At 42.8% G+C, this 27,711-nt stretch overlaps 1 protein-coding gene, 1 long non-coding RNA gene and 1 pseudogene across 6 annotated transcripts in view; 2 read left to right on the top strand and 1 right to left on the bottom strand.

Annotated features, from left to right (window-relative positions):
• nlk2 (nemo-like kinase, type 2) overlaps positions 1-27,711 on the top strand; it is a 205,841-nt gene that overhangs the window by 64,069 nt on the left and 114,061 nt on the right. The window lies entirely within an intron of this gene.
• Positions 40-11,034, top strand: LOC144462711 (uncharacterized; annotated as a pseudogene). The gene has a single exon (XR_013490925.1). The product of XR_013490925.1 is annotated as an uncharacterized LOC144462711 (transcript).
• Positions 18,694-27,461, bottom strand: LOC117270403 (uncharacterized). Its single transcript, XR_013490924.1, has 5 exons — positions 26,367-27,461; positions 24,308-25,230; positions 23,797-23,961; positions 23,587-23,682; positions 18,694-20,533 (listed from the first exon to the last, which is right to left on the bottom strand). It is a non-coding gene; the product is annotated as an uncharacterized LOC117270403 (long non-coding RNA).

The following is a 27,711-nucleotide window of genomic DNA, read 5'->3' as shown; positions in this document are numbered from 1 at the left end:
AGCTGCCTCTCCAACACACTGCAGGGTAGAAGAGTGCACTGGCCACCACCATGTGAATATGGTCAACATCTTCACACCCACATCAAAGGACCTCAGTGTCCACAGGAACAACAGGTGGCTCTGGCCCCTCCTGTTGGGGGTGTGAGAGGACCAGTCCAGCTTCTCATCCAAGAGGACCCCCAGATATTTGTAGGTGTGCACCACCTCAGTGTCCTCCCCCTGTATTGAGACTGGTTGATGGGATGACCTCTTCCTTCTGAAATCCACCACAATCTGCTTGGTTTTGGTTGTGGAGGTGGAGACAGCACTTACTGCACCAGTCCCTGAAGGCATCCACAAGGTCTCTGTACTCCTGCTCCTGATTGCTCCTGCTACAAGCCACAATAGCTGTATCATCAGAGTATTTTTGTATGTGGCAGGACTCTGAATTGTACTTAAAGTCTGCTGTGTAGACAGGAACGGTGCTTAAACAGTTCCCTGTGGAGCACCGGTGCTGCTCCTGACCATCCCGGAGACAGAGGTAGTCTGTTATCCAGGAGGTCAGGAAGCAATCTACTCCCATTCCCTCCAACCGGTCTCTCAGTATGGGGGGATGGATAGTATCAAACGCATTTGAAAAGTCAAGGAAAAGGATCCTCACACAACATCCCGGCTCGTCCAAGTAAGTGTAGGCCCGATGCAGCATGGAAAGAACCGCATCTTCCACTCCCATGTGCTCCTGATAGGCAAACTGGAGGGTGTCCACAGCGTCAGTGACCTCTGACTTCAGGAAACGGAGGACCAGGCGCTCCAGGGTCTTTATAATGTGTGATGTTAAGGGCACCGGTCAGTAATCATTTAACTCACCCTGGCGCCCCACTTTGGGCACCAGTACAAGACAAGATGTTTTCCATTGCACTGGGACTTTGCCTGTTCAAAGACTCCTGTTAAAGATCCACTGAAGGGGCTCTGCTAGCTAGGCTGCACAGTCTTTCAGAAGCCTTGGACACACTCCATCCGAGCCTGCAGCTTTCCATGTACGCAGTCTCCTGAGCTCCACCCTCACCTTGTCTGCTGTAAAGGACAGTGGTAGTTGGCCGCAGGTGGTAGATGTTGTAGCGGTAGCTGTAGCTGCAGTAGTGGGGGAGGGGCTACTTCCGGGTGACAGTGGAGCAGGAGCAGCAGGAGCAGCAGCAGGAGCAGGTGACACTGTGGAAGGGGGGATGGATGCAGGGGTAGGGTGAACACTGCCCCTTCCATCAAACCTGTTAAAGAACAGGTTGAAGTTGTTGGCTTTGTCCATGTCACCATCCATAACCTGGCTATTCTTCTTTGAATAGTCTGTGATGTTCTTCATTCCCTTCCAAACCTCTCTGATGTTGTTCTGCAGCAGCTTACTCTCCATCTTTCCTTTGTAGTCCACCTTTGCCTGTCTCAGTCTCCCCTTCAGCTCATGCTGAACCTCCCTGAGTCTCTCCTTGTCCCCCTTCTTGAATGCAGGTTTTTCTGGTTGAGGAGCTGCTTGATATTGTTAACCCAGGGTTTATTATTGGAGAAGCAGTGTACAGTCTTAACTGGCATCACAGTGTCCCTACAGAAGTTTATATATTCTGTCAGAATGTCCACCCTCCTGTCCATCTTCATGTCCATGTCCATGTCCATGTCCATGTTGTTGGTCTGTGGACCCAGTAGTAAAGTCCAGTCTGTACATTCGAAACTGTCCCTGAGAGACTCACCGGTCTCCGGCGACCACTTCCTGACTGAGCGGGTCTGATCTGCCATGAGGTGGTAGGGCAGAGGCACTGTAGGCGTCCTTGGCATTTCCGCGCTCATACTCATCGTCCTCCACTTATCCGGGTTGCGGAGGCAGCAGCCTCAGCAAAGAAGCCGAGACAGTCCTCTCCCCAGCCACTTCTGTCAGCTCTTCCGAGGGAACCTCGAGGCGTTCCCAGGCCAGCCGGGCAATGTAATCCCTCCAGCATGTCCTGGGGCGGCCCCGAGGTCTCCTCCTGGTTGGACATGCCCGAAGCACCTCCCAAGGGAGCTGTCCGGAAGGCATCCTTACCAGATGCCCGAACCACCTCAACTGGCTCCTCTCGATGTGGAGGAGCAGTGGCTCTACTCCGAGTCCCTCCCGGATGTCCGAGCTCCTCACCCTATCGCTAAGGCTGAGCCCAGCCACCCTGTGGAGGAAACTCATTTCGGCCGCGTGTACTCGCGATCTCGTTCTTTTGGTCACTACCCAGAGCTCGTGCCCATAGGTGAGGGTTGGAACGTAGATCGACCGGTAAATCGAGAGCTTCTCTTTCTGGCTAAGCTCCCTCTTCACCACAATGGACCGGTTAAGCGCCTCCATCACTGCTGACGCCGCCCCAATCCACCTGTCCATCTCCCGCTCCATCCTACCCTCACTCGTGAACAAGATCCCAAGATACTTAAACTCCTCCACCTGAGGCAGGACCTCTCCCCCTACCTGGAGTGGGCAATCCACCCTTTTCCGGGTGAGGACCATGGCCTCAGACTTGGAGGTGCTGATTCTCATCCCAGCTGCTTCACACTTGGCTGCGAACCGTCCCAGCAAGAGCCCGAGGTCACTGTTCGATGGGACTAGGAGGACCACGTCATCCGCAAAAAGCAGGGACGAGATCCTCCTGTCATCAAACCTGACACCCTCCACCACTCGGCTGCGTCTAGAAATTCTGTCCGTGAAAGTTATGAACAGAACTGGTGACAAAGGGCAGCCCTGGCGGAGTCAAACTCTCACCGGGAACAGGTCCGACTTACTGCCAGCTATGCGAACCAGACTTGCGCTCCTTCAGTACAGGGACTGGATGGCCCTTAGCAAGGGGCCACCAACCCCATACTCCCGGAGCACCCCCCACAGGATGCCCCTGGTGACACGGTCGTAAGCCTTCTCCAAATCCACAAAACACGTGGACTGGTTGGGCGAACTCCCATGCCCCCTCCAGCACCCTTGGCATTTCCATAAAATAAATCCAGTATCTTATTCTCCCTCGTGGGATAGTCCACATGGAACAAACCCAGTCAGATGGGAGGAGAGAGTAGTGTTGTTAAAATTTCCAGTTATTGCAATGAATGCACTAGGGTGGGTCTGAATCCTAGCAACAGTTTAATGGATGACATCACACGCCACTGCCGTTGCTGCCCGCGGTGGAATGTAAAACAATAATGGCATCAATGTATGAAAACGTGGTACATAATACAGTTTAAGACCGACTGCCAACAGTTCAATATCCTGTCAGCAGATCTTGTCCTTCATCGTGACATGTGCAGGATGATACCATTTATTGTTCACAAGCAGTATCAATCACCCACCTCTGTTGTTGCCGCTCTCCTTCGCGTCCCTGTCTGCTTGCACAGTAGAAGCCAGGTAGATTCACACAGAAGTCAGGCATATTGTCACTCAGCCACGTCTCTGTGAAGCACATGAGACTGAACTCCCTGTAGATCATCACACTTGTTGAAGAGCGAGTTGACATTCCCCATAAGGACCGACGGCAGGAAAGACTTGTATCTCCACCTCCTAGCCTTTAGGAGGCTCCTGCTCTGCAGCCTCTGAACAGCTTCCTCAGCTCAGCCGGTATCCAGGGCTGTTTCAAGACACTCTGGGGAACCCAGGCAAGAGGCACCTTAGAGGCCCACCCCCACCCTGCCTCTAGGGTGACCAGGTCCCAATAAACCAAATGTAGGACAAGGAGTAGGTTTGTGAGGGACAATGTGGGACACCTGCCACCAGCGCGAAGCTTAGTCATCAGAGACTTGTCACGGTACCAAAATTGGGGCCCACGGTATGATACCAGTGAAAGTATCACGGTTCTGAGTAGTATCACGATACCACAGCAAAAATTAGGCAGATGTGCCTTTTGTCATTTATAAAAAGATAAATCACTTTTCTATAGGCGTAATACATCATTGATATTTCAATGGAATAAATTACTTATTGACTTATTCATACTTCAAAAACAGCATCAATAAGTGATTAACATAGGGGGGATCAAAATAAAATAAATAAATGAAATGAAAATCAACCAGCCACCCTCCTCCCCTGACAAGTAAAGAACAGCCCCTTCACAAGTAAAGAACAATCCCTAAAGTGCGGTGAGGTTTGTGGGCCGTTACCTGCCACAAAGAGAGAAATGTGAACGGCTCGTTTCTCCTCTGACACATCACATGCCTGTGTCCCGCCACGGCTCGGCTGTTCAGGTATTTCTGGGCATTCATAAAATCAACAAAGAGGAAATTATTGGACCTGGAGCCGGACTTCTCCGTCGCCAGTAACCCCTTATCTTGCGCTGTATTTCACAGGAATACGGCATCTGTGACCCCCGTTCAACCCACAACCGGCAGGATTCGCATTTTATTTCTGCTGCTGGTTGAAATCTGTACTCGCACAGCGTGCTCCTGAATAATTTGTTTTGCTTGCGCAAGACTATTTTTAGTCACAAATGCGAGTAAAATGCTTGCACCGTAGAGCTCTGTGGAAAACAAATTACTGTAGCATATATAAACAAATCTAACCTACAAGTAAAAAGAAATAAATAATAACTTTCACTGCTTAAAGATACTCAATAGCTCAGCTAATAGCTGAAATGTCACTGGATACAAACCACTGCAGCAGCATATTGAGTGCCAGGTGGCCAGCACGCGCTGTTATTGGATGGCGCATGGACACTCACCCTCTTGCGATTGGACTTTGAACTTATCCCACAGCAGTGGTACCGTGAGGTACTCTAGTACTATGGTACTCCAACAATGCTAGCGCGGGTGGCAACCAATCATGCGGGACATGGTCTCAATTTGTGTGACACGTGGAAAGAGACAGAAATGCTGTGCAGTCCCGCACAATGTGGGACGTCTGGTCACCCTACTTAGCCACTTGCAAGCAACAGCTAGTAGGGGGCCCCATTAGGGGGGATTCCAACATGTTGTCGTTGTTGCAGTGTCTATAGGGGTTCCATCATATTGTCATTGATATGGACCAATGTCAGCCGTCTCTGGGGGCCCCCTTCCAGCTCGGGGCCCTAGGCAATTGCCTAGTTTGCCTGTCCGGTTGCGACAGCCCTGCCGGTAACAGGTGTCAAATTCCGTAAGTGGTTCTTCTCAGAGCCAAAATCAAATCAAATCAAAATTTATTTGTATAGCACTTTTCATACATTAAAAATACAGCACAAAGTGCTTCACAGAATAAAAACAAACAAAAATGTACTACATACATCTTGAAAACCCACCCCTCCAACCCCACATATCAACACACACACACACACACACACACACACACACAGTCAATAGTCAATAACATGGCTGGGCACTGAGGAACCAGGTGAGGAAAGAACCACCTATGGGGAGCCATCCACACTGAGAGGCATCACAGCCTACGGCCACAGGGACACCGCCACAGAGACCACCCTGACCCAGATAGACCGGGGTAGACTCCACACATGATGCAGAGCCTCCCAGTCCTCTGGGCCTGAGGGATCTCCAGGATGACGTCCCCGCGGGCAGACCGGACACGCCTCTCAGTGTGGAGGCCCCCCATGAGGAAACACTGAAGCTAAAAACTAAGACTCTCACCGGGGCCAAAAGATCGTCTCTCATGTACACAATTTTACTCATCACATTGGAAAGATTAACAATCATTAAAAAAGGAAAAAACACACTCAAGCATGACTCAAAAATGGAGCGTTGGTGGCTTAGTGGATAGAGCAGGTGCCCCATGTACAAGGCTGTTGCCACAGTGGTCCGGGTTCGACTCCAGCCTGTGGCCCTTTGCTGCATGTCATTACCCCTCTCTCTCTCTCCCTCCCCCCTTCACGCTCAACTGTCCTATCTATAAAGGCAAAAATGCCCAAAAAAAATCAAAAAAAAAAAAAAGAAAGCATGACTCAAAAGCAGGAGCTACTCAGACCTGCTGCCACTCTAACACTTCAGGAAACTGAGTTAACTGAGAGACATAATCACAGAAAATAAAAATGCTGCAGTCAGTTTGTGAAAGCCTGAGCTTCAGTCATATTATTAATATGATAGTCAAACACAGACAAGAACACACCCCTACAGTACCCCTTTCAGAGCATACACATGATTCCCCAAAAATCTAAATATCAGATGGTGTAAGTAGTAATTGGAGCATAATTATTGTTCCATTTTAAGCAGTAAAAATGTTGATTTTTCTGAAAAGGAAACCAAGTAGTTGTTAATTTAATATTTTCTCTTTTACATATTTACTATTGCTCTTTAAGAAAGCAAAAGTATTTGTTATCCAATTACTGAATTAATGGATGGATTAATTGATAGAATACTTGATTATTAAAATAATCGATAGCTGCAGCGCTAGTGGCATTGTAAATCTCAAATTAATTGATAACATCTGTTTTTTACTGTATTTTTCCAAATGGCTCCCTTATTAACATCACACAGATCAGGATAGCTGAACCACCAACACTCAAGGGTGTAGGTTTGATTTTCACATTGGTAGGGATATAAAAGTGCTACATGGCGGCGACCTGTACGTTGATGATTTTTTAATGCAATTTCAGGTCATGCGAAACTGATCACTGCTTTATAATGCATATTTAGATATCTACACTAAATTCAAGAATATCTTGGTTAATGTATTCTCTAATGTTATCAGTTACATGAATACACACTGATAACTTCACCACATCTGTCCATATGTGCTTCCCAGGGTAAACTATAATATCTATGATTGTCAAGTTTTAATAGAATCTTTTTCAGGCCCAGTGCTACCCACTTGATAGCATATTGTCATGGTCCCTTCAGTCAGAGACGTAGGAAGGAGGCAGTCCTTTTTTCAGGCAAAATTTGACATACCTGCAAAGGCTCCTTAAAACGAGCCATGATGTCTCCCTAGCCTCCGCACTTGTTGATAGCGGAAATATTTGGGCAAATCAGCTGTCAAGTCTTACTGAGTTGTTTATATATATAGACCTAATAAGCTTTAGCTAGGCAATGATCAAAAAGGCAGAAAACAACTTCAGGATCTTCAGAATATTTTTAATTTACCCCTAGTCACAATGCTGAATCTCACTATCAACATATATCCTTCACGATTCAATCTCACCTGTGAGGCTCCTGTCTCTCCTCTATCTCCTCCTGTCTTTCTTCCAATTCTTCTGTCTCTCTTCCTGCCTCTCCTCCTCCATCTCCTCCAGTCTCTCTACTACTTGTCATCTGACAAAAAATATATTGATGCAAGACATGTGAACAGTGGGACAATTTGAGATGCAGCAGTCACAGATTTTGATTGTTGTAGCCTGAGGAAAACATACTGTATGTTTTACAATTGTATAATTCATTAAACAACATCTGAATGTATATAGGCTAAAGAACAGCCATAATGTCAACACAAGTTAGTCAGCTTCATCATGTTAAACATTCATTCATCCTCTTGAGGGTCGCGGGGGGGCTGGAGCCTATCCCAGCTGACACCGGGCGAGAGGCAGGGTACACCCTGGACAGGTCACCAGACTATCGCAGGGCTGACACATAGAGACAAACAACCATTCACACTCACATTCACACCTACGGACAATTTAGAGTTATCAATTAACCTAGTCCCCAATCTGCATGTCTTTGGACTGTGGGAGGAAGCTGGAGTGCCCAGAGAGAACCCACGCTGACACGGGGAGAACATGCAAACTCCGCACAGAAGGGCTCCCACGCCCGGGATCGAACCGGCAACCCTCTTGCTGTGAGGCGAGAGTGCTAACCACCACACCACCGTGCCGCCCGGTCATGTTAAACATAAATAAAATAAATCAACAAAAATGTAAATGCTCCAAAATCATTATAATACAACTGTGTGCAAAATGTTGCGCTTACACCCAATATCTATTACATAAGTATGACTCCTTTTGGTGTTTTTACTGGGAGCAGTGGATCTCTATTCTCCTAAGTCTCTCCTTCAGAAACCATGGATGCTGAAGACTGTCACTGAAGGAGCTATTATGTATAGTATTTACACTTTATTTATTCAGACTGTTTCTATCATGTCAGCTTACTACAAACATTAATTTGAACTGTGTCATCACTACATGACCTCTATCATTGCTGATGGAGCACGTGAAGTGGAATTTCATGTTCTCTGGCATATAACATTGATCTAATAGTTGCCAAACTTAGCTCAGCTAGTATTATCTCATTAGCATCGCATTATCTAGCAAAGAGTTGCCAAGGAATGCCATTCAGTTAGCCTAACATCAACAGGTGTTGGCAGAAAATACAATTTTTTTTAGCTTATTTACTGAACCAACCGACCCAGTTCATCAGCGACTGTTGTTGGTGCTGGGCCTGCTGGCATTTCATTTTTCAGCCGCAAAAACTGCACGTGTTTGTTTGTAGAATGCAAATTTGAAATGTACGCTGTGCGCGCGACATCTCAGGACCATAGACAGTCACAGATCACTGGTGCGTTTACACTCGGCGCTCCGGTGTGGAGCGCTAACGGTGACTCGCATGTAAGTGTCATTCCCTCACGAATTGCCGTGAACTGTACGGTGACGCGCACCCACAAAGTCAGTCGAGAGAGTGCCGCTGGGGAGGACCAATCACACGTTACCAAAATAATGGTAGAGCCAATCGATGAGCAATACGAGGTTAGAGGCGGGATGTATGGTAGACACCAAGGATTTACAACCCTTTGTGTACCATATTGAGCGGACGCTGACAGCCAGTGTTTATATTGGTAGGGACAATACAGAAGGGGCTGAATCCCCACCCAAGCCTACGCCTATGCTCAGAGCAGAGAATCTGCTGTCTGTAAGCTAGTTGTCCCTGTTCTCTGGATGACATGGGGAACAGACAATTCTGTGAAAAAGGGCTATTAAACTAAGATTTTGTGGCATGGCTGAAACCAGTACGTGACAATGTATACAAGGTTTGGTGTATTCCATGCAAAATGTTTTTCTAACATGGCAAGATGGGAAATAAGGCAGTGGAATTCTGGCCAACAGACAGCAGGTATTTCTTAGTTCTGTTCTATCCTTATCTCCACTACAAGACAAAGTCATGTTTTATGTCACAGTAAACATTTGGGCAAAATTGTGACTAACCTTTAACAACTGATCTCAGTTTAGTTCAGTTTTTTCTTCAGTTTTGGTCATTGTAAAATTGGTCTTAAATTTAATTCCAAGTGACATTAGTCTTTAAAAAGTCTTAAATCTAGCTTGCCTTCAGCTGTAGGAATCCTGTGAGTACAGTGTGACATGAATTTGATGAATCGATCAGACAGAAGGTAAACAGTGAGGAATGGCTCAATTAGCATTAAAAGCAAATAAACACAGATAAGAGAACAGAGGAAGTTCTTCCTGAAATATGAAGGAATAAACTTATGACACTGGGGAAACTAGAAATAAATATCTGTTCCTAATGTACGCCTATTTATAATAAAGGCCTGTAAACAGTTGAGATAAACCATGAATAATAAAAGAAGAGGTTATGATAATGTCAAGCAGCGTGAACCTCTTAGCTACATATACGTAGCACACTATAGCACTGTGGCCGCTGTGGACTTGTGGACTCGCTGAAAATTCAGCCAGTTTGAGAAGGTGTTGGGAGCAGTCTTAGTGAAACCTTGGATCTTAGTCCCCTGCCATCTGTTTTCCTTGACTGATCCTATTTGAAAAGGTTCACCAAAGTTTGTGCTGGAAAGGTTTGTAGTGTGTAGACTTGGAATGCTCTTACTTACACCTGCTGTGTTCCTCACGAGGCTTTAATCTCCGCATCCTCTGACTAATCATCACTAAGCCAACAAACATGGTGAATGATAACAGTGTATCCCTCCATCAGTCACCTTGTCACACTTTTTCTTCATCCAATTTCTGACAAATTTGAATGCAAGACATTTTCTCATTTGTTATATTATTTAATTACCATTAAAAGGTCAGAGGGGTCACCATAAACATTATACATCATTCTCTGGAGACCAACCACAGAATATTTCATTGAATATCAGCCATAAGTTCTCAAAATACCGTGTTGTAAACCAAATATCATGGCAATCTATTGTAACAAAACTATAGTGAATGTGCTGACGTACTGCGGTAAGCATGTTGTGTCATTTCCGGTGTTTCTGTGATAGCGTCTCTGTGCTGCTCTAGTGAACTCCTATCAGCTTGTTTTCTGTTTTTCCTCACTTCAGTTGCTTAACATCTACTTCACATCTTAACCCACACTAGTTCTGTTTAAGCACTTATAGCTCTCCTCCTTTTAACCACTTTCTTGCTAATCTTAGCTGTTGTTTGCATGTTATTAGCCTTGTTAGCTACATTAGCTTAACACTTAACGATGGCTCCTCCTCCTGCTCTTTCTTGCTCGGTGTGCCAGATGTTCAGTTATGCCTCTGCCTCCTTTAGTGACAGTGGTAAACAAGTGTAGTTTATATGCTGCGTTGGAGGCGAGGCTTAGTGAATTGGAAGCGCGGCTCCGCACCATGGAAAATTACTGTGTAGCTGCGGTAGTTAGCCAGCCCCCTGTAGCCGGCGTGTAGCCACTTAGCATAGCCTCTGCTAGCAGTCCCCTGGTAATCCCCGTGCAGCTAGGAGGTTGGGTAACTGTCCGGGAGAAGCGTAGTACCAAGCCGAAGCCCACTGTTCACCACAAGCCTATTCATGTTCCCAATCGTTTTTCCCCACTCAGCGACACACCCGCTGAGGAGAAAACTCTGGTCATTGGCAGCTCTATTTTGAGAAATGTGAAGTTAGCAACACCAGCGACCATAGTCAAATTTATCCCTGGGGCCAGAGCGGGCGACACTGAGTCAAATTTAAAAACTGCTGGCTAAGGCTAAACGTAGATTTAATAAGATTGTTATTCACGGCGGCGGCAATGACAATCTGAGGTCACAAAAATTAATGTTGCCTCGGTGTGTGAATATGCGAAAACTATGTCGGACTCCTTAGTTTTCTCTGGACTCCTCCCAAATCGGACCACTGATGATTAGCCGCATGTCATCATTTAATCGCTGGCTGTCCAGGTGGTGTCTAGCAAACAATGTGGGTTTCGTTAATCATTGGCAGACTTCCTGGGGAAAACCTGGGCCCGTATTCACAAAGAATCCTAAGACTAAAAGTAGCTCTTAGTGACGTCATTCTAAGAAAAATCTTAGAATTCCTCGAATTCTAAGATTTTTCTTAGAATTTTCCCTTGGTAAGATAAAGGTATTCACAAAGCATCTTAGGCCTTAAGAGAGCTCCTAAGGTGAAAAACTGTTAAGAGGAGGGAGGAGGACTTTTAAGAAGCCTAAGACTGTCTTAAACAGAGAAGATGGTGGAAAGACAGAGAGGAAGGAGAGATATTCTCCGTATATTGAACGACAGTGATTTAATAAGATGCTACCGGCTTGATCGTGCAGGGATAATGTTTGTGGTTGACCTCATCAGGGATGAGCTTACTTTTCCCACCCAGCGTAGTAACGCAATAACGCCTGCTTTGGATTGCAGCACGTACCAGCGCTTCTCACACTTGCGCGTAAAAAGAGAGGGAACGACGCATTGATTTGTCGGGCAATGTGCTCCCAAGTCTGCCTCTTCCCTTGTGCCGTGATCCTGGGACCAAATTTCCCTCTTAAAACTCCTTTGTTCTCCTCCACGAGCTGTGCCAACAGCAGGCACTGCTCTTCTGTCCAGTTCAGCTTTCTCGTTCTTTTTTCTCCATTTCATTCGTTGTTTTGGTCATTCTGCCAAATCAAACCACTTTTTACAAGGAGGCCAGCAATCACAGTAATTGCTGACAGCTGAGTCTGCGTCCACCATTAATATCAAATAGATTAAGTAGTAAAATTACCAGCATGGTGAGTAAACATAACAATAAGCAAATCAATATAATAATCGGCATGTAAATGAGGTACGTTCAAACATTTTGAAACTGTGTAACAATTAATTTAATTTTGCTGAGTTTCAACATCATGACATAAAATTATTTTCACGATTACACATTTCTTAATACAGTCTAAGTTCTATGATCAGTTGATTTCACTGTCCATTCATTACTAGGAGCGCATTTGTTTTTGTTTTGTTTTTTTCTTTTTTCCTTTTTGTAACAACCAATCACAGCTTTAAGAAGACTGCGTCATACCTAGCAACGGGGTCAACCACACCTCCTCACTAAGATAAAGGTTTCTGTCCCCTCCTTGCTCAGAGTTGTTCTCAGAAACTTCCTGAATCACTCTTAAGCCAAGATTCCTTGCTAGGAATTTTTAGGCTAAGTTAGGAGCTCTCTGAGAGGACTCTGAGAATCTTTGTGAATACGGGCCCTGGTCTGATTAGGTGAGACGGCATTCATCCCACTTTGGATGGAGCTGCTCTCATATCTAGAAACCTGGCCATGTTCATTAGTAATTCAAAACCCTGACAACCCAGAGTTGAGACCAGGAATCAGAGACGCAGTCTTACAAGCTTTTCTGAGCTTCTTGTGCAGTTGTCTACCCATAGTTTTATACAAACAGTGTCTGTCTCCTGACCACCTAAATGATCTAAATCTACAATTAAACAAAGAGGAGTTGTGCATAACAACCTAATAAAAATTAAAACCTCTTCTGTCACAGAAAGACAAAACAGAAGAATTAAGTGTGGACTGTTAAATATCAGGTCTCTAACATCTAAAGCAGTGTTAGTAGACAAATTAATATCAGATAATCATATTGATTTACTCAGCCTCACTGAAACCTGGCTGTGTCAAGATGAATACTGTATGTCAGTCCAAATGAATCCACTCCTCCCAGTCATAATAATACCCACATTCCTCGAGGCAGAGGCTGAGGAAGGGGAGTTGCAGCCATTTTTAACTCTAGTCTGTTAATCAGCCCTAAACATAAACTAGACTATAATTCCTTTGAAAGCCTTGTTCTTAGTCTTTTACATCTGACCTGGAAAACCTCACAGTCACTTTTATTGGCAGGAGCTGGCTTATCAATGAGGTCACTATTGCATCCCATAATGCAATGCTTGCCCTTAACGCAGACTGGAAGAGTAGGAGAGACAGGAGTGCTCCTTGCTCTACTAACATCTAGCTTGTTTTTTTGATCTGCGATCGCTTCCCTATCTCAACCACTCACCTACACATTCAACCAGTGCTACAAACAGGGGACTGTGGGCGAACACTGGGAAATGGAGTGGCATCAAGCATTTTGGTTTTGGCAAACATGCCATAATGCAAATATTTATCTGTACTGCGGGAAAAAGCCAACACAAACGAAAAGGCTCCATACACAATATGCATCAAAGATGGAGCCTTATCATCACCACACTTTTTCTGCTGCTAAGTGGCAATATACATCAGTGCCCTGGCCCAGCTTCCCAACCTGTTCCGCCAACATCAGCAGTACTGTGGAGTGCAACTTCCCGGTATCGCAGGTAGGTGATTTATCTACAGATTCTTGCACTACCTTTGAGATCATATTCCAACCTAACGGGTTACCTTCTATCCTTGGTCTGCTGGACGGGGAGATCAGGCTGGAAGAACTCGGACCACAACCTAGGGGGACTGCGGTCGGGTCGGCCGCCAGAGTTGACATCCACCAGTGGATTTCCACACCCCAGCCAAATACATCGGGGGGGAAAAGTGACCATGGCGGCTTGTTTTCGGCTCCCGGACACCCGGACCACCTCACTACCGCCGTTATATCCATAAAAGTTCTGGACAAAGGTCTGCCTATCACCAGCCAAACAGCTCACCTCACTCCATTCCAATTCTCTGGTCCATTGTCGCCCGCCAAATGCATCATCAAAGCACTGTCGCTGTTAGCGCGAGATCTGCACGCACCAGGCGAAGAAACACTTGGAGATCTCTGTGCTTCCAGCTCGACAGGCGAAGAGTAAATTTTAACCCTGTGGGCCCGAACGACACATAGTGCGTCCAAATTCACACCTGTTCTTCTCCTTAGTTTTCCTCCGCGACCATGTGTCATAACGAGAAGCCACGCATATCACGTGAAACAGCGGAATTGTAGCTTTCCGACAAGACCAAGCACTTGACGGTAGTCCAGTGTTTCCACAGCGAAAAAAAAAAGATAAATTTACACTAAAATGATGTATAACAGAGCTTTCATACAGCTCTGCACACACATTACTCTTGGATGGATTACTTGCGAATGCAGGGTCGCACAGAAATGTCATACATATCACATGCAAGCGCAGGACCAGAGCTTTCCAGGGATACCACACACATCATTGTGCTGTCATCCCATCATGCTATAAATCCAGATTAATTGTCTACAAAATAAAAACCCGACGAATTTCTTTACAATCCATTATACAGATCTTGTTATCAGTCACTTTATATAGTGAGGAATATCGTATCTTACCACGTCTTAGGCTTGCGTGTGTTTCTCCCTGTCTATCCACATTTGTAGTCCGACTTTCAAGATTCAAATATCTCCATATTGTCCAGTTGACACTCCATCAAAGTTTGTATGACAAGACCAGCCACTTCACCTTTGCGCACCCAGACAACTGTAGTAGTCACCATATACAATGAGGGGGACATGTGATCCCCCAATGCCCAAAATGCCCCCCCAGTATATAACTGAAACTGAAAAACAACAACAAACTTTGTTTACTGCAAACAAAGTGGCAAATATTATCCTGGAGGACATCATTGCACTTGGTTGACTATTTTTCTATTATCTTAGATGTAAATATTGCATGTTTCTTTCAGATAAAACACATTTTGGTTCTTATATTGCCAGATTCCAGAGAGTCTCCCCTCTTCATATATGGCAGAATATGTCATTTTCCAACTTGCTATGCTGACATACATGTAAAAATGTAAGAATTTAGTAACACAGATTTGTTTTTTTCATTGATATAAAAATTAATATAAAATACAGGCACATAGAAGGACATGAAATGATGGCAAATCTGGTTAGCCCAGACTGTCCTGAAAAAAAAAACAAGATATAGCATGTGTATGTAGCCTTTATAATGACTGTGATATGAGCTTAAAAGTAAAGGCAGTAAAAATACCCCAAAAACACCTAGGGCTCATAGGGTTAAGGTACTCAGACCTCTGCAGAAATCCATCCCCGCTCCCCCTCCTCCACTTCCTAATAAAATAAATAAAGCCTCCCTCATACACCATGACATTATTGAAAAGGATTTACATTTTTTCTGCACTACAGAGTCCTGGCACCAGCCAAACATTTTTGCTGTTTTAAATGAAACATGCCCACCTGGTTACACGCAGCCATAAGCGCTGTGGTGGCCCAGCTGTTTTTTACCGAAATGAACTGGAGCTGTCCCCCATCCCTTTGACGCCACAATCTTCATTTGAATGCCTTGCATTTAAATGCAAGTCCCCTGCCCTGACCATACTCCTCATCTACCACCCCCCTCCCCCCAAACCCAACTCAGAATTTTTCTCACAGTTCCATGACCTCCTCACTTCCCTCTGCACTACCTCTCATAATGTCCAAATTCTTGGAGATCGAAACATTCACATCGACAACCCCTCCTGTCACTCTGCAGCGGAGTTCCTCCAACTACTGGATTGTCTTAATCTACAACAACATGTTAAGGTCCCCACCCACAAAAAAGGACACATACCTAGTATACCTAGTCATCACCAACACAGTGGCTATCTCAGTGAAGCTGCTGTTCCCCTCCCCCTGCCCCAAGCCCAAGCGCTAAATTCAATACAGGAATCTGAAACACATCAACCCAGACGCCCTCACCCAGGATCTCCAGCACATCTCCTCTGGCTCTGCTGACTTTCCCTCAGTCACAGAGTCAGTGGACTTTTACAACACATCGCTGAGTCGTCTTCTTGATCTCCACACCCCCCTCAAAACCTTTCTGCGCTCAGCCCCCTGGTACACCAGCGAGCTTCGGAAGATGAGGACAGCTGGGCATGCCCTTGAGAGGCGCTATGTCGCCTCAGGGCTGACTGTCCGCAAACAAGCCCACAGAGAACACCAGAAGGCTTACGCTAAGTCCCTCAGGGCTGTACGGACAAAATTCTACTCCAACATCATAAACAATAGCCCTGGAAACTCCAAGCAACTTTTCTCCACTGTAAGCCATCTGCTCTAACCCCAAATCCCACAACATAGAGAGGCCACAAAAAAGAGGTGCAATGATTTCATCACCTTTTTCAGGGAGAAGGTGAACAACATCTGCTCTCACCACTGTAGCTCCCCCGCCTCAGCTGTTTGGATTGTGGAACCACTGCCTGGGGTTAATAAACCTCTATGCTGCTTCTCTACCATCACACAGCAAGTGGTTGAAGATATCATTAACAAAATGAAGCCAACCACCAGTGCCCTGGACCCTTTACTCATAGCCCTGGTGAAATCCAACCTCTCTGTTCTAAGCCCCCTTATCACCTGCATCTCTCTCTCTCTCTCTCTCTCTCTCTGTCTCATTGTGTCATGCAGATTACTGTTAATTTATTGTTCTGTACGACATCTATTGCATGTCTGTCCGTCCTGGAAGAGGGATCCCTCCTCAGTTGCTCTTCCTGAGGTTTCTACCGTTTTTTTCCCCCGTTAAAGGGTTTTTTATGGGGAGTTTTTCCTTATCCGCTGTAAGGGTCCAAAGGACAGAGGGATGTCGTATGCTGTAAAGCCCTGTGAGGCAAATTGTGATTTGTGATATTGGGCTTTATAAATAAAATTGATTGATTGATTGATTGACTCCCTCCAAGCCGGCAACGTCCCATCTCTCCTGAAAACTGCTGTCATCAGAGTACTTCTCAAAAAACCCACCCTAGATTCAAACGTCCTCTCTAACTACTGGCCTATTTCCAACCTCATTTCCAAAGTATTAGAAAAAGCAGTTGCCACTCAACTCCAGAAAAGCAGATGCAGAAAAGCTTGTCCATGCCTTTATCTCCTCCAGGTTGGATTACTGTAATGCACTCCTCATCGGGGCGGCAGTAGCTTAGTCCATAGGGACTTGGGTTGGGAACTGGAGGGTTGCCTGTTCAAGTCCCCGTCCGGACCAAAAAATATGGAGCGTGGACTGGTAGCTGGAGAGGTGCCAGTTCACCTCCTGGGCACTGCCGAGGTGCCCTGGAGCAAGGCACCGAACCCCCCAACCACTCGGAGCGCCTGTTATGGGCAGCCCACTCTGACATCTCTCCACTTAGTGCATGTATAGGTCCAGTTTGTGCATGTGTGTGTTCGGACCTGTGTGTACACTGTAAACCCCAATCCATCCGTGACACAAAATTTTATTGTAAAGTCCACACAAATGTTCAGGGCTGTCAAAATGACATAAAAACTTTATGTTCACTTGACACAAACACTCATCCCTTGTGAGCACAACATAATTTTTTTATGTTAAGTCAGCAATTTTTGATTTTTGAGTTAATTTCACTTAAATTTATAAAGCCGATGTAGCCTATTTATTTCAAGGCCAATTAACAACACATACTTTGTGCACTTAACATATATTTTGATAGTTGAATGAACTAAAAAAATGGTTGTAAAAATATGTACTCAATGTTTTTATGTTCATATGACAAGCAGACACTTTCTTGTTCAATAAAATGAAAAATGTGTGTTCACTTTACATAACAAAAACATGTAATATCAACAAGAGTTGCACAGTTATGCTGAACACAAAAATGTTTTGCTGTCTTAACATAAAACTGCCACAATTTGCTGTGTTTTTACCAACTTATTATTTTCTAGTACACATAATTTAGTAAAAATTAGTCAAAGCAATGTTAAATTTAAAGGTTGAGTACAACTTCCATGTCTTTGTTTGTGTAACTTAAAATCTTTGAGTCGAAACAAAACCTAAATTTGTGTTATACTGTTTATATGAATACAACTTAAATATTTGATGTTGAAATGGCATATATTGTTAAGCTCAATGGACAACATAGACATTGTGCACTACATATACATTTTAGAAGTTGAATGAACTTGCAAATGGTTGTAAAAATATGTACTCAATGTTTTTATGTTCATATGACAAGCAGTCACTTTCTTGTTCAATAAAATGAAAAATGTGTGTTTACTTTACATAACAAAAACATGTAATATCAACAAGAGTTGCACAGTTATGCTGAACACAAAAATGTTTTGCTGTCTTAACATAAAACTGTCACAATTTGCTGTTTTTTTTACCAACTTATTATTTTCTAGTACACATAATTAAGTAAAAATTAGTCAAAGCAATGTTAAATTTAAAGGTTGAGTACAACTTCCATTTCTTTGTTTTTGTAACTTAAAATCTTTGAGTAGAAACAAAACCTACATTTGTGTTATACTGTTTATGTCAATACAACTTAGAAATTTAATGCTGAAATGGCATATATTGTTAAGCTCAATGGACAGCATAGAAGTTGTGCACTATGTATACATAGTGCACAATTTCTATGCTGTCCATTGAGCTATTAATACCCAAATTTGTGTTACAATGTTTATGGCAACATGACCTAAATTTTTAATGTCAAAATAATGTATATTGTAAACAACAAACAAATTGTGCACAGAGCATACAATTTAATGGTTCATTGGACTTGAAACATTTTTTAAAGCCACTTAATGTATATGGGTTGACTGTCACTTATATTCCTATATTAATGTAATTAATTAATGTAACAAAAATAGTGGCAATAAATACTAAACTCATGTTGAGCATTCGGTATCTTTAAGATATTAGAAGAATAGGATATTAGTATTTCAGATTTTTATTGTCATAACTGACAACTTTTTGGTACACAACATTAGCAAAAATGAGCTGAATACATTTAATGATAAGCATTTGTCATTTCAATTAACATACATATTTTATGTTGTTGTAAGTTTTAGTTAATTTTAGTTTGGATCATATTTTTAAGCGTTATCTATAGAGAATGTGAAGTTGACATCAGGCAATGTTAAATTTTGGGTGGTAATGCACCATGTTGTGAGGACCCACTGCCTTTCTGTTGGTGAGTTGGAGGCTGTGTTTCAATTTTCTCTTGTGATTCTGAAAAACATCGAATATTACTGACCTGTAAAATCAAACCCTCTGCCTGACTCTTCCTTTCTCCATCAGTTTGACCGATGTAACTAACTTTTTAACCAATTATGACAAAAGGTAAGCAGGTAGGCTGACCACCGTAATGGGCACAAGTAACAGCACAACCTCACAAGTTGGTGCTCTTGTCCCAATCAGCATGACGTATCTTCACATTCTCTATTTCTTCAACACTTGTTCTGGCATCATAGCGGGGGTTACAGGAACATCCATGTACAGTATGACGTGTAAGGGGTGACAAATTCAAACTTTTCCCCTATATTGTTACAAAAACAAAGCTGTAAATATACTGAAAATGAACGCTGGGCATTGCTGGGTAGCTGACGATACAATACTTAACAATATTTCGCCCACAGTAAAAGCATGAGTGCACAGATGATACAGCTGACAGGTATCTATAATACACCATATGTGTGTAACCATAAAAGAAAAGATACCACTATAAAAAGTAAAATATCTTTCTCAAACTGCAGCTATCATTCGTTTACTGTATTTATTTATTCCATTAAACAGAGATTTCAGTTTTACAGACAGCTGAAATCAAAAAAGTGTACCAAAAACAGAATCAGCATTTTTACCATATACACACACACACACATATGAAATCATGCCATCATTCAAATATAAAAAGGCATAAACTGACACAAGGCGCAACTGCCAGAAAGAGAAAAAGTTTAGGGACCAAAAGGAATACAACTCTGGCTCAGTAACACTATCACAATACTTGTGCCACTGTATCAATAAAATAACTCAAGAGATCATAACGTGTTATAACACTGTATGAATCAATTGTCCTACCTCATAGGGATTTTCCATATAACTTCTTCACAATAAAAGCATCCCTCTGGTTCACCAGTGAAAAGCTTTTAATGTCAAGCTGCAACAGCATTAAACGTTTGGTATGCATTAGCAGTAACTTAGCATGGCTCCAATACAGCTGAAAGCAATCAGTAAACAGTAAAAAAAAAGGCTCATATCTGAAAGTACAAACAGGAAAACAGGAGTGAAATAAAACTCCCAACCACAGACAGACTCTTAAAAACAGAGCTTTTTGTCTGGTCTCCAGCACAGACGCGCAAGTTTAGCTACCAAGGACACAACTGAGGGAAAGAGACCAGCACGGGTCGGCCCTGCTACCAAGCAAGACCACCACAGCAACATGGCTATCCCCTTGAGGCTGTAGTGGAAGCGCATTTTCTCACAGCGTACCAACCCAGGCTGATGGAAAAACCCTACAGTTTCTTGCTCAAGGCCAAGATTTTAGGTTTCAGTTTGTCTCCATCAATGTGTAAGAGTACTTGCTGAATGAAAAGAAACGTGTTTAACATAGATTTTGGGTAATTTAGGTGCAAAGCATAAATAAGACCAAAGAGGTAAATGAGGGCATCAGGCCACGAATGGAGGGGTGATGTCACCACTCTGCCTTCAAGGATTATGTTGACTTGACATGGCTGCAGGAAGACTGCATTTCCATCTTCATCATTCGGGACGATGGACAGTATGCAGATTGGACTGTTACTGTTGTCCGAAGTGCTTGGTTCCGCTTTCTAGAAAAAGAAAAAATTGACATATTCATAACTGAACTTTTAACAGAATAAATTTACTTTTCCCTTCTTTTTTACACTTCTTTTGGAACAAACAGGATACTTACATATGTACACATTTTTAGTTAGTTAGTTTATAAACTAACTAGTCTTGTTCTGTTAGACTGAGCACTTTATATCCACACAAGAAACCAGAAGACTGAGAGAAGTCAGGTTACGGCAGGAAATGAATGTGAATGCACTGCAGTAACATAGTTACTGTTAAGCCTGTATTTACATGCAGTTTATCTGTAATCACTAGGGATATCCTGATCCGATCTCAAAGATCGGTATGTGATCTCAAAAATCGGTAGGTGATTATTTGTGCATATTGAAACTATATTTAGTCACATTTATTTATAAGGATTCTGACTGACAAGTGAAAATTTTTCTCATTTGCAGCTCATATAATATGGTCATTCTTTAGGTTCTGAAACTACTACTAGTGAATCTTAAGCTTAAAGGTGGAGTTAGTGATTCTGGGCTGTGTACAAAAACTGGATTTTCTTCAGCGCACACAGAACGAACAGTTAGTGGACTGTGAGGAGATATTTGCTGAATTTGACAGAGTGTATTGACTTTGATTCGCTGACTATAGCTTTAAGGGAACCTTTAAGCTAGAACAAAAACTATCATGATAAATGTGTCATATCACCCAACCCTACGTCACACAAGGGGTTAACAGCAGTCCTGCCGTAGATACCTATGGTATATGTTTTGTTTAATAGTTCAGCATCAGATTTCACCTGTTCATGCCACCACTGAAACACTAAACAGATATATCATACATGATAAGGCCATATCATGCTTTAATTTGAATCTCCACAGTAACTATGTTTACATTCTTTTATTCACTTTGTGATATGGAGCAACGGTAGGCTATGCACGTCCTTATATAGTTGTATTCAGGTAGCTTACACTTCGCCTGTTGTCATTACTGAATAGGAGACTACTGCCATACAATCACCATGTTTACGTTCTTTCACTCATTGTGATATGGAGCGGCAGTCAAGGCGAGGATAAGGTTTGCAGAAGACATGGCTTTGTTAGATGTGTTACTGAAAAGCAGCAGATTACTGAGTCTTTCTTCAACTTACTAAGGGATTAAAGCAAAAATAAAACATTTTACAGAGTTTACAAATTTACAAAAAGTTACAGAGAAGGTCCCCACATTAGCCCTCGATGCCTGCTGTACATGGAAGATTATGAGATTTCAGTGATCAGTTGATTACGGTTGACGGAACCGATGTCTTCACAGGCCAAGTGAGTTCAGGCTCACCTAATTGCTCAATTCTTCACTGCTTCTATACATATACTTATATATAGGCATGGGCTGGTCTCTGGTTTCACAGTATACCTTGGTTTGAAAAAGTCAAGGTTCCAAAACCACTAATATTTGCATACGGGGCAGTCAATATCAGCTTTGTGTACAACCCGTGTATCATGCCAAGGCTAAGTCAAAGTATGTAAGTATTATCAGCACAATGTAGGCTACTTAAAGAGCGACTCCATTGGTATTCTTTTCCAGGTTTTTCAAATGGAAACGCCCACTCAGAAAAAGCAGTGACACCGGTTAGCGCTAACACAACATACACACACGGAGTTTGCTGACAGTGTGCTTGTTAGCTTTGACGGCCGGCATATGGCGAAGGAGAGAGCCGCTGTGGCAGGGCTCCTGGCCGCGGTCGGGATGAGGAGAGCCCAAGATGGAGGGAGCTGAGTCGTCTGACTCGTGCCCACTGTCAGGGTCTGGGAAGTCGCCACTGATATGATCCTGTCCATTTCGTTTACCAGAGAGACGCTCCCGCGGTCAGCTCCTGTCACTGCCTCCCTCCACCCGATCAAGCGCTGCATCGGCAGACTGCCTCCTCTCCTCCTGTGGCCGCTGCTGCCTCCTCTCCTCCACGGCAGCCTGTGGAGGAGTTGCAGCGGCGGGCACCTTCACGGCGCTTGTTCAGTGACAGGAGCTGGGATGACCGCAGCGGCGTCTCTCTGGTAGATGAGATGGACACGATAATTTTCAGTGGTCAGTTAGCCTAGCCCAGTGTTCTCGGAACTGAGGCAAGCCTCTCAGTGGGGGTGAAGATCCGACGGCAGGGTGAAGCCGGTTTGACAGTCGCGATAGGAGGTTTATATGCAGCAATGTCATCATGCAGAAACCTACGTCAGGTCACGTGGGAAAAACTTTTCAGAAGGGCTTGGGAAAATAGCATTTTGCCTGATTTTGACCCTGAAACATACGTACTTGGACCAAAATGAGAAAATACGGATTTGAATACATATGGAACGCGAACATAATGAAAAGCTACAGAACGATATAAAACCTCAAAAATACAAATAATGAACTCGTCCTTTAAAGTATGAAAAGTAAGATGAGATGTAGAACATAGGCTATTTGAAAGATAAACAGACACAAAAGTTATGTAGATGGTTGATTATTTGTAAGACTAAAAACTTAGCCAAGCCCTGCGAAAAAGAAAAAGTATCAGTTTTCTTTCATAGATAGTCGAAGGCTAATATGGGGGCCTCCTCTGTAACTTGTTTTACAAATTGTAGATGGGTAATATGACTTAACGTGAAAATAAATTTCAGTCAGAAGATTTTTTTTTGCTTTAATCCTTTATATACATGGTCTCTAGAATCCAATGACGGCACTCTGTCATAGCGACGGAGAACTTTAATCCCTGAACTTCCTTAATGTGGTGTTCACTATCAACAATCTCTACCAGCATCAGAAAAACACAGGCAGCACCAATCACAGTTTTTGCGGTCTCCATGTGCTATCCATGTAGCTGCTGTAGCCCTGACATGTAGTTACATTGTTGAGGAGGGGCACGCCAGCTACGGCGTAGGTACGGTGACTACGTGCGTAGGTTTCACAGCTACGCCGTTAACCCTTCACGCAGAAATACAAAAAAACACTTGACACGAATAGGGTTATAGCTAAGACCGCAATCCTTAAATACTACATAAATCAGGTTATAACAACACCAGTTTCATCCTTGGGAATAACTCACCTTGCAGACTTTGAACACTTCAGAGTCACCCTCACCAAGTAGAGCTGGGAGACAATGGATGGCAGCTGTTCTTGTCATGCTGACATCCCTTGCTTGCTGAAAGGGTAGAGAAAACAAGCAGACTAATGTAAACAGCGTGTGAACCACAAGTACTACCACTAACTAACCACAAATTGATACTCCACTTGTACTTAAACTCAAACTACATACCACATTGGCATCATACATCTTCAGAATAGCTGACAACCGATGTCCGAACTTGCCAAGCTGCTTCTCACGGGACAGATTCAACAACCGCTCTGAGTGTTTGTCGAGTACATCGTAGAATGATCGCAGGAGGTTCTGGTTAGTGATCCGTTGAAATTCAGCACAAATCTAAATGTCAGTAAGAGATATAAAAGGCTTACACACAACTGAACTCAAAGTAAGATTCGACAAAAGCTGAAAAGAATGCATACATTTAATGTTGTTTAGACAAATTGATTTAAGTTATGTATACATAACATCACTGAGAAGCTTTTATGATACATCATAATCCATTTATCCAACATTAAAGAGCAGCCGAAGCAGCAGAAGGCTCATGGACACAGATATGTAGTCAACTATAATACAGACCTGGTACAATTACTGGGAAGACTTTTGTACTATTTGCAGGTGTCACAGCACTTCACATGCAGCACAGATAACCCAGTACCATTCATCCTTTAAGCAATACAATTACCTGTGCTTGAAGAAACATGGCCGGCCATCTGTTCTCTACAGTTGTTATAGCAGGGCTGCTATTTACAATTTCGTGTCTTCTTAATGCAAAAGTCTTTCCCATGCAGCGGTTAATTGCAGCAAGATCTTTGTGTACTTTCTTCATCTCCAAAGCCATTCTGACTCTCAGCTCTTCTAGATCTTGTTCACTTTCTCCTTGGGGAAACTGTGCAGAACTGACCGCAACCATGCAAGGGCGCTTAAAAGATGGCTCATGGTCAGTGACATCTTTACAGCTCTTCTCAGCAGCCTCTGTGCATCCTCCCCTCTCTGCTGTACTTCTGTATTTGCCTAATTTGAATTTGAGACCGATCTTCCATCCCCCCCATCCTTTTGGTGTACCACGATGTGCAATGCATGGGAATTGTTTGATCAAGGCCTCTGCAGCTTCCTCAAAATCACTTTCACTTGGACAGACATTTCTATCATACAATGCTCTTGCTACAACATCAAGAATCTCTTGTCTTTGCTCTCTCGTTAAAATCAGCTGGTTTCCATGCTTGAAATGCTCTTCATTTCCTTTCCTTAGAATTAAGTCCATGGCTTGAGAAAAGGTTGGCAAGCAAAAGTGTTCACTTGATGATCCAGAATGATGTGGGGTAGTTACATGCTGAGTGTCCTGTAATGGCTGAGAGTTGGAAATGGTTTGCTGTACCCTCAATATCTTGATTGTGCCTTTATTTGAAAGGTTATCAGTACAGGTCAGACTACACATTATGTCTGACTGAGGGTCTTGAAACTGGAGTTCAATTTGGCCATCAATACTGAAATGTTGCATCACTAAAAATTTGAGGTGGCTGACAGAATGTGGCTGTTCTGGAAGCACCATCCTTTCAATGGCACCATCCTCAAACACCACTCGTAGTCTGAAGGTAGAAGACATTTCTAAGAAGAAAAAAAGAGGATTACAGCATTTAGTTAAAAGACAATGGAGATTCATATATAACATGAAATACATTACAGAAATGATTTCCACTCTGTGGGCACTAATATTGCACAATTATACCTGAAACTATTATTCTGATATTCTGCCATGTCTCTACAACAATCAATTTGTTTCAGATTTATTTTATCCTATGATGAAATACTGACACACCAATAAAAATTTTTCCAATTACAAAATATTAATGGTGTTACTACTATTGCGTCTACTTAGAATGGAAAATATTACAGTATAATACAATCTGATAAAACAATTCCACAAACTACAACTTAAAAAATTACCATACATTTGAATCATCACCTCTCAGATGCTGCCAACAAAAACTAAACAAAATATATTCTGTGTATTCAGTGCTGGTTTTACATTTCTGTTTGTGTTAGAATTATACAAAGGTGATTAGTGAACTTGTGTTTTTGAACTCTTGACAGAGCCAGGATAATCATCTCCTGGCTCCAGCTCCATAACACTCAGACAAGTGGTATCCATCTTCTAATCCAACTCTCGCAAAACACATAACCTTAAGCATACTCCCTAAAATCTAGAACTATTCCTTTTAACTCAGCATCATTACTGCCGAACCAGTTTAATCTATATGCACTCTGATTACAACTAATTTTGCAGCTTTTTCACTATGCAAAGTGTAATCACACAGCAGTAGACTTTAATATGTAGGTTCTGTAAAAATTTAAATGCACTTTGATTTCATGTGTACAATAACGTTACCAATGAAAAGCAAGTTAGCTTAATTAACGAAACTACCATGTCAATAGAAATGTAGACTATGTGGGAAGAAAGAAGGCTGTGCCTCACATTTACAATACTGACCTATTAGTTTTACTCTTTATTTTCATTTTATTACAAGATAGCCCATACTCGCTCAGCAGGGTAATGTTATCTGTAGCAATGTTGCTAATGCATTATGCTAATAACATTGGCTAACGTTAACATGCGTGAGCGGAAAATACCTTTGTTATGAAGTTGCAAAATAGCTAAGGTTGACGCTAAACCGTGCAAACTATTGTCAACATTAACTTATGTCTATCTCCTAATAAGTTTGCATATATAGCATTACACTCACGATGAAAGTCCGTTTTGTGTCTGGCAGCGTGTGCCGCTGCTGGCCTGCTTGGTATCTTCGAGAACTTGCCGATCGCGCCCGCCCACCGCTTATGTTTGGGTGCGCTCCAAAACTCAACCAGCGCAGTCCGTGCGTCCGGGCGTGCTGGAAGGGCGGAGTTTCCAATACATATACACAGAGATATCTCTGATATAGAGTACATCGCATAACACAAACCAAAACAATCTTCAGCTATGGCTGCAAGTAAGCACATTTGCCACAAACACAACAAGCATCAAAAACTATAACGACTGTTGCATGTACAGAATAGACCAACATAAAATCACAGTGGACAATCATGGGTGACAAAATTATAGATAGTATGTAGACATGAAGAATATGGATCCAGGAGGATGTCGATGTGGTATAGTCAACATAAGTGTTGATTATGATATAAGTAAGTATAACATACCGTGAATAGGTAATAAGCATACTGTCAATATGTCAGTAAGTTTACAGTTATGGACAGGACAAAAATAATTTGGTGAATGAAAGCAGTAACCATCTGAGTAGTAACATGAGAATGTGTGAATTTAAGGGCATAGTATTGTTTATAACAGCCAACATGATGATGACAGTTAATGTTGACAGTGGGCTGCATGAGGCTGAGATGAGAATATTATTAACCCTGATGAAATAACAATCAGCCACCAAACAGGACAGGAACAGACTGAAACGGACAATCAGGACTGCAGAAAAAATCATTGGTACTAAACTGCCCACCATCCAGGACCTATACTCATCCAGAGTCAGGAAACGGGCAGGAAACATCTCTGCAGACCCATCACACCAATCTGTTTGAATTTCTCCCCTCTGGCAGGCGCTACAGAACACTGTACACCAAAACAGCCAGACACAAGAACAGTTTCTTCCCCCAGGCCGTCACACTGATGAACACTATATCAGTCACCCAGTGTCAGTAACCCCCTGACCCCCTGACTCCATCCACCCACAGACTTTTACATACAGACTAAATTGCACTACAAATCCACACTGTAAATAACATATTGTATATATACTTAAATACATATTTATAATAGACAGGGCCTCTGAACACTTGACACTTTACTTATTTACTTATTTATATTTTTATACCATTTTTATACCACTCCTGTTTATGTCTGTACATTGTGAGCGAAGGAAAAAAACTGAGTCAAATTCCTTGTATGTGTTCACATACTTGGCCAATAAAGCTGATTCTGATTCTGATTCATGAAATAACAAATAGATACATTATGGATACAGTATGGAATAGCCTATAGGAATTTTTGATATGTGCATATATATGAGGTGGTATTTTCTGTGA

The sequence above is a fragment of the Epinephelus lanceolatus genome, chromosome 4 (assembly GCF_041903045.1).
Source record: "Epinephelus lanceolatus isolate andai-2023 chromosome 4, ASM4190304v1, whole genome shotgun sequence".
NCBI classification, from domain to species: domain Eukaryota; kingdom Metazoa; phylum Chordata; class Actinopteri; order Perciformes; family Serranidae; genus Epinephelus; species Epinephelus lanceolatus.
The sequence above is the reverse complement of the archived record's forward strand: the minus strand, read 5'-3'. Positions and strand labels throughout refer to the sequence as shown.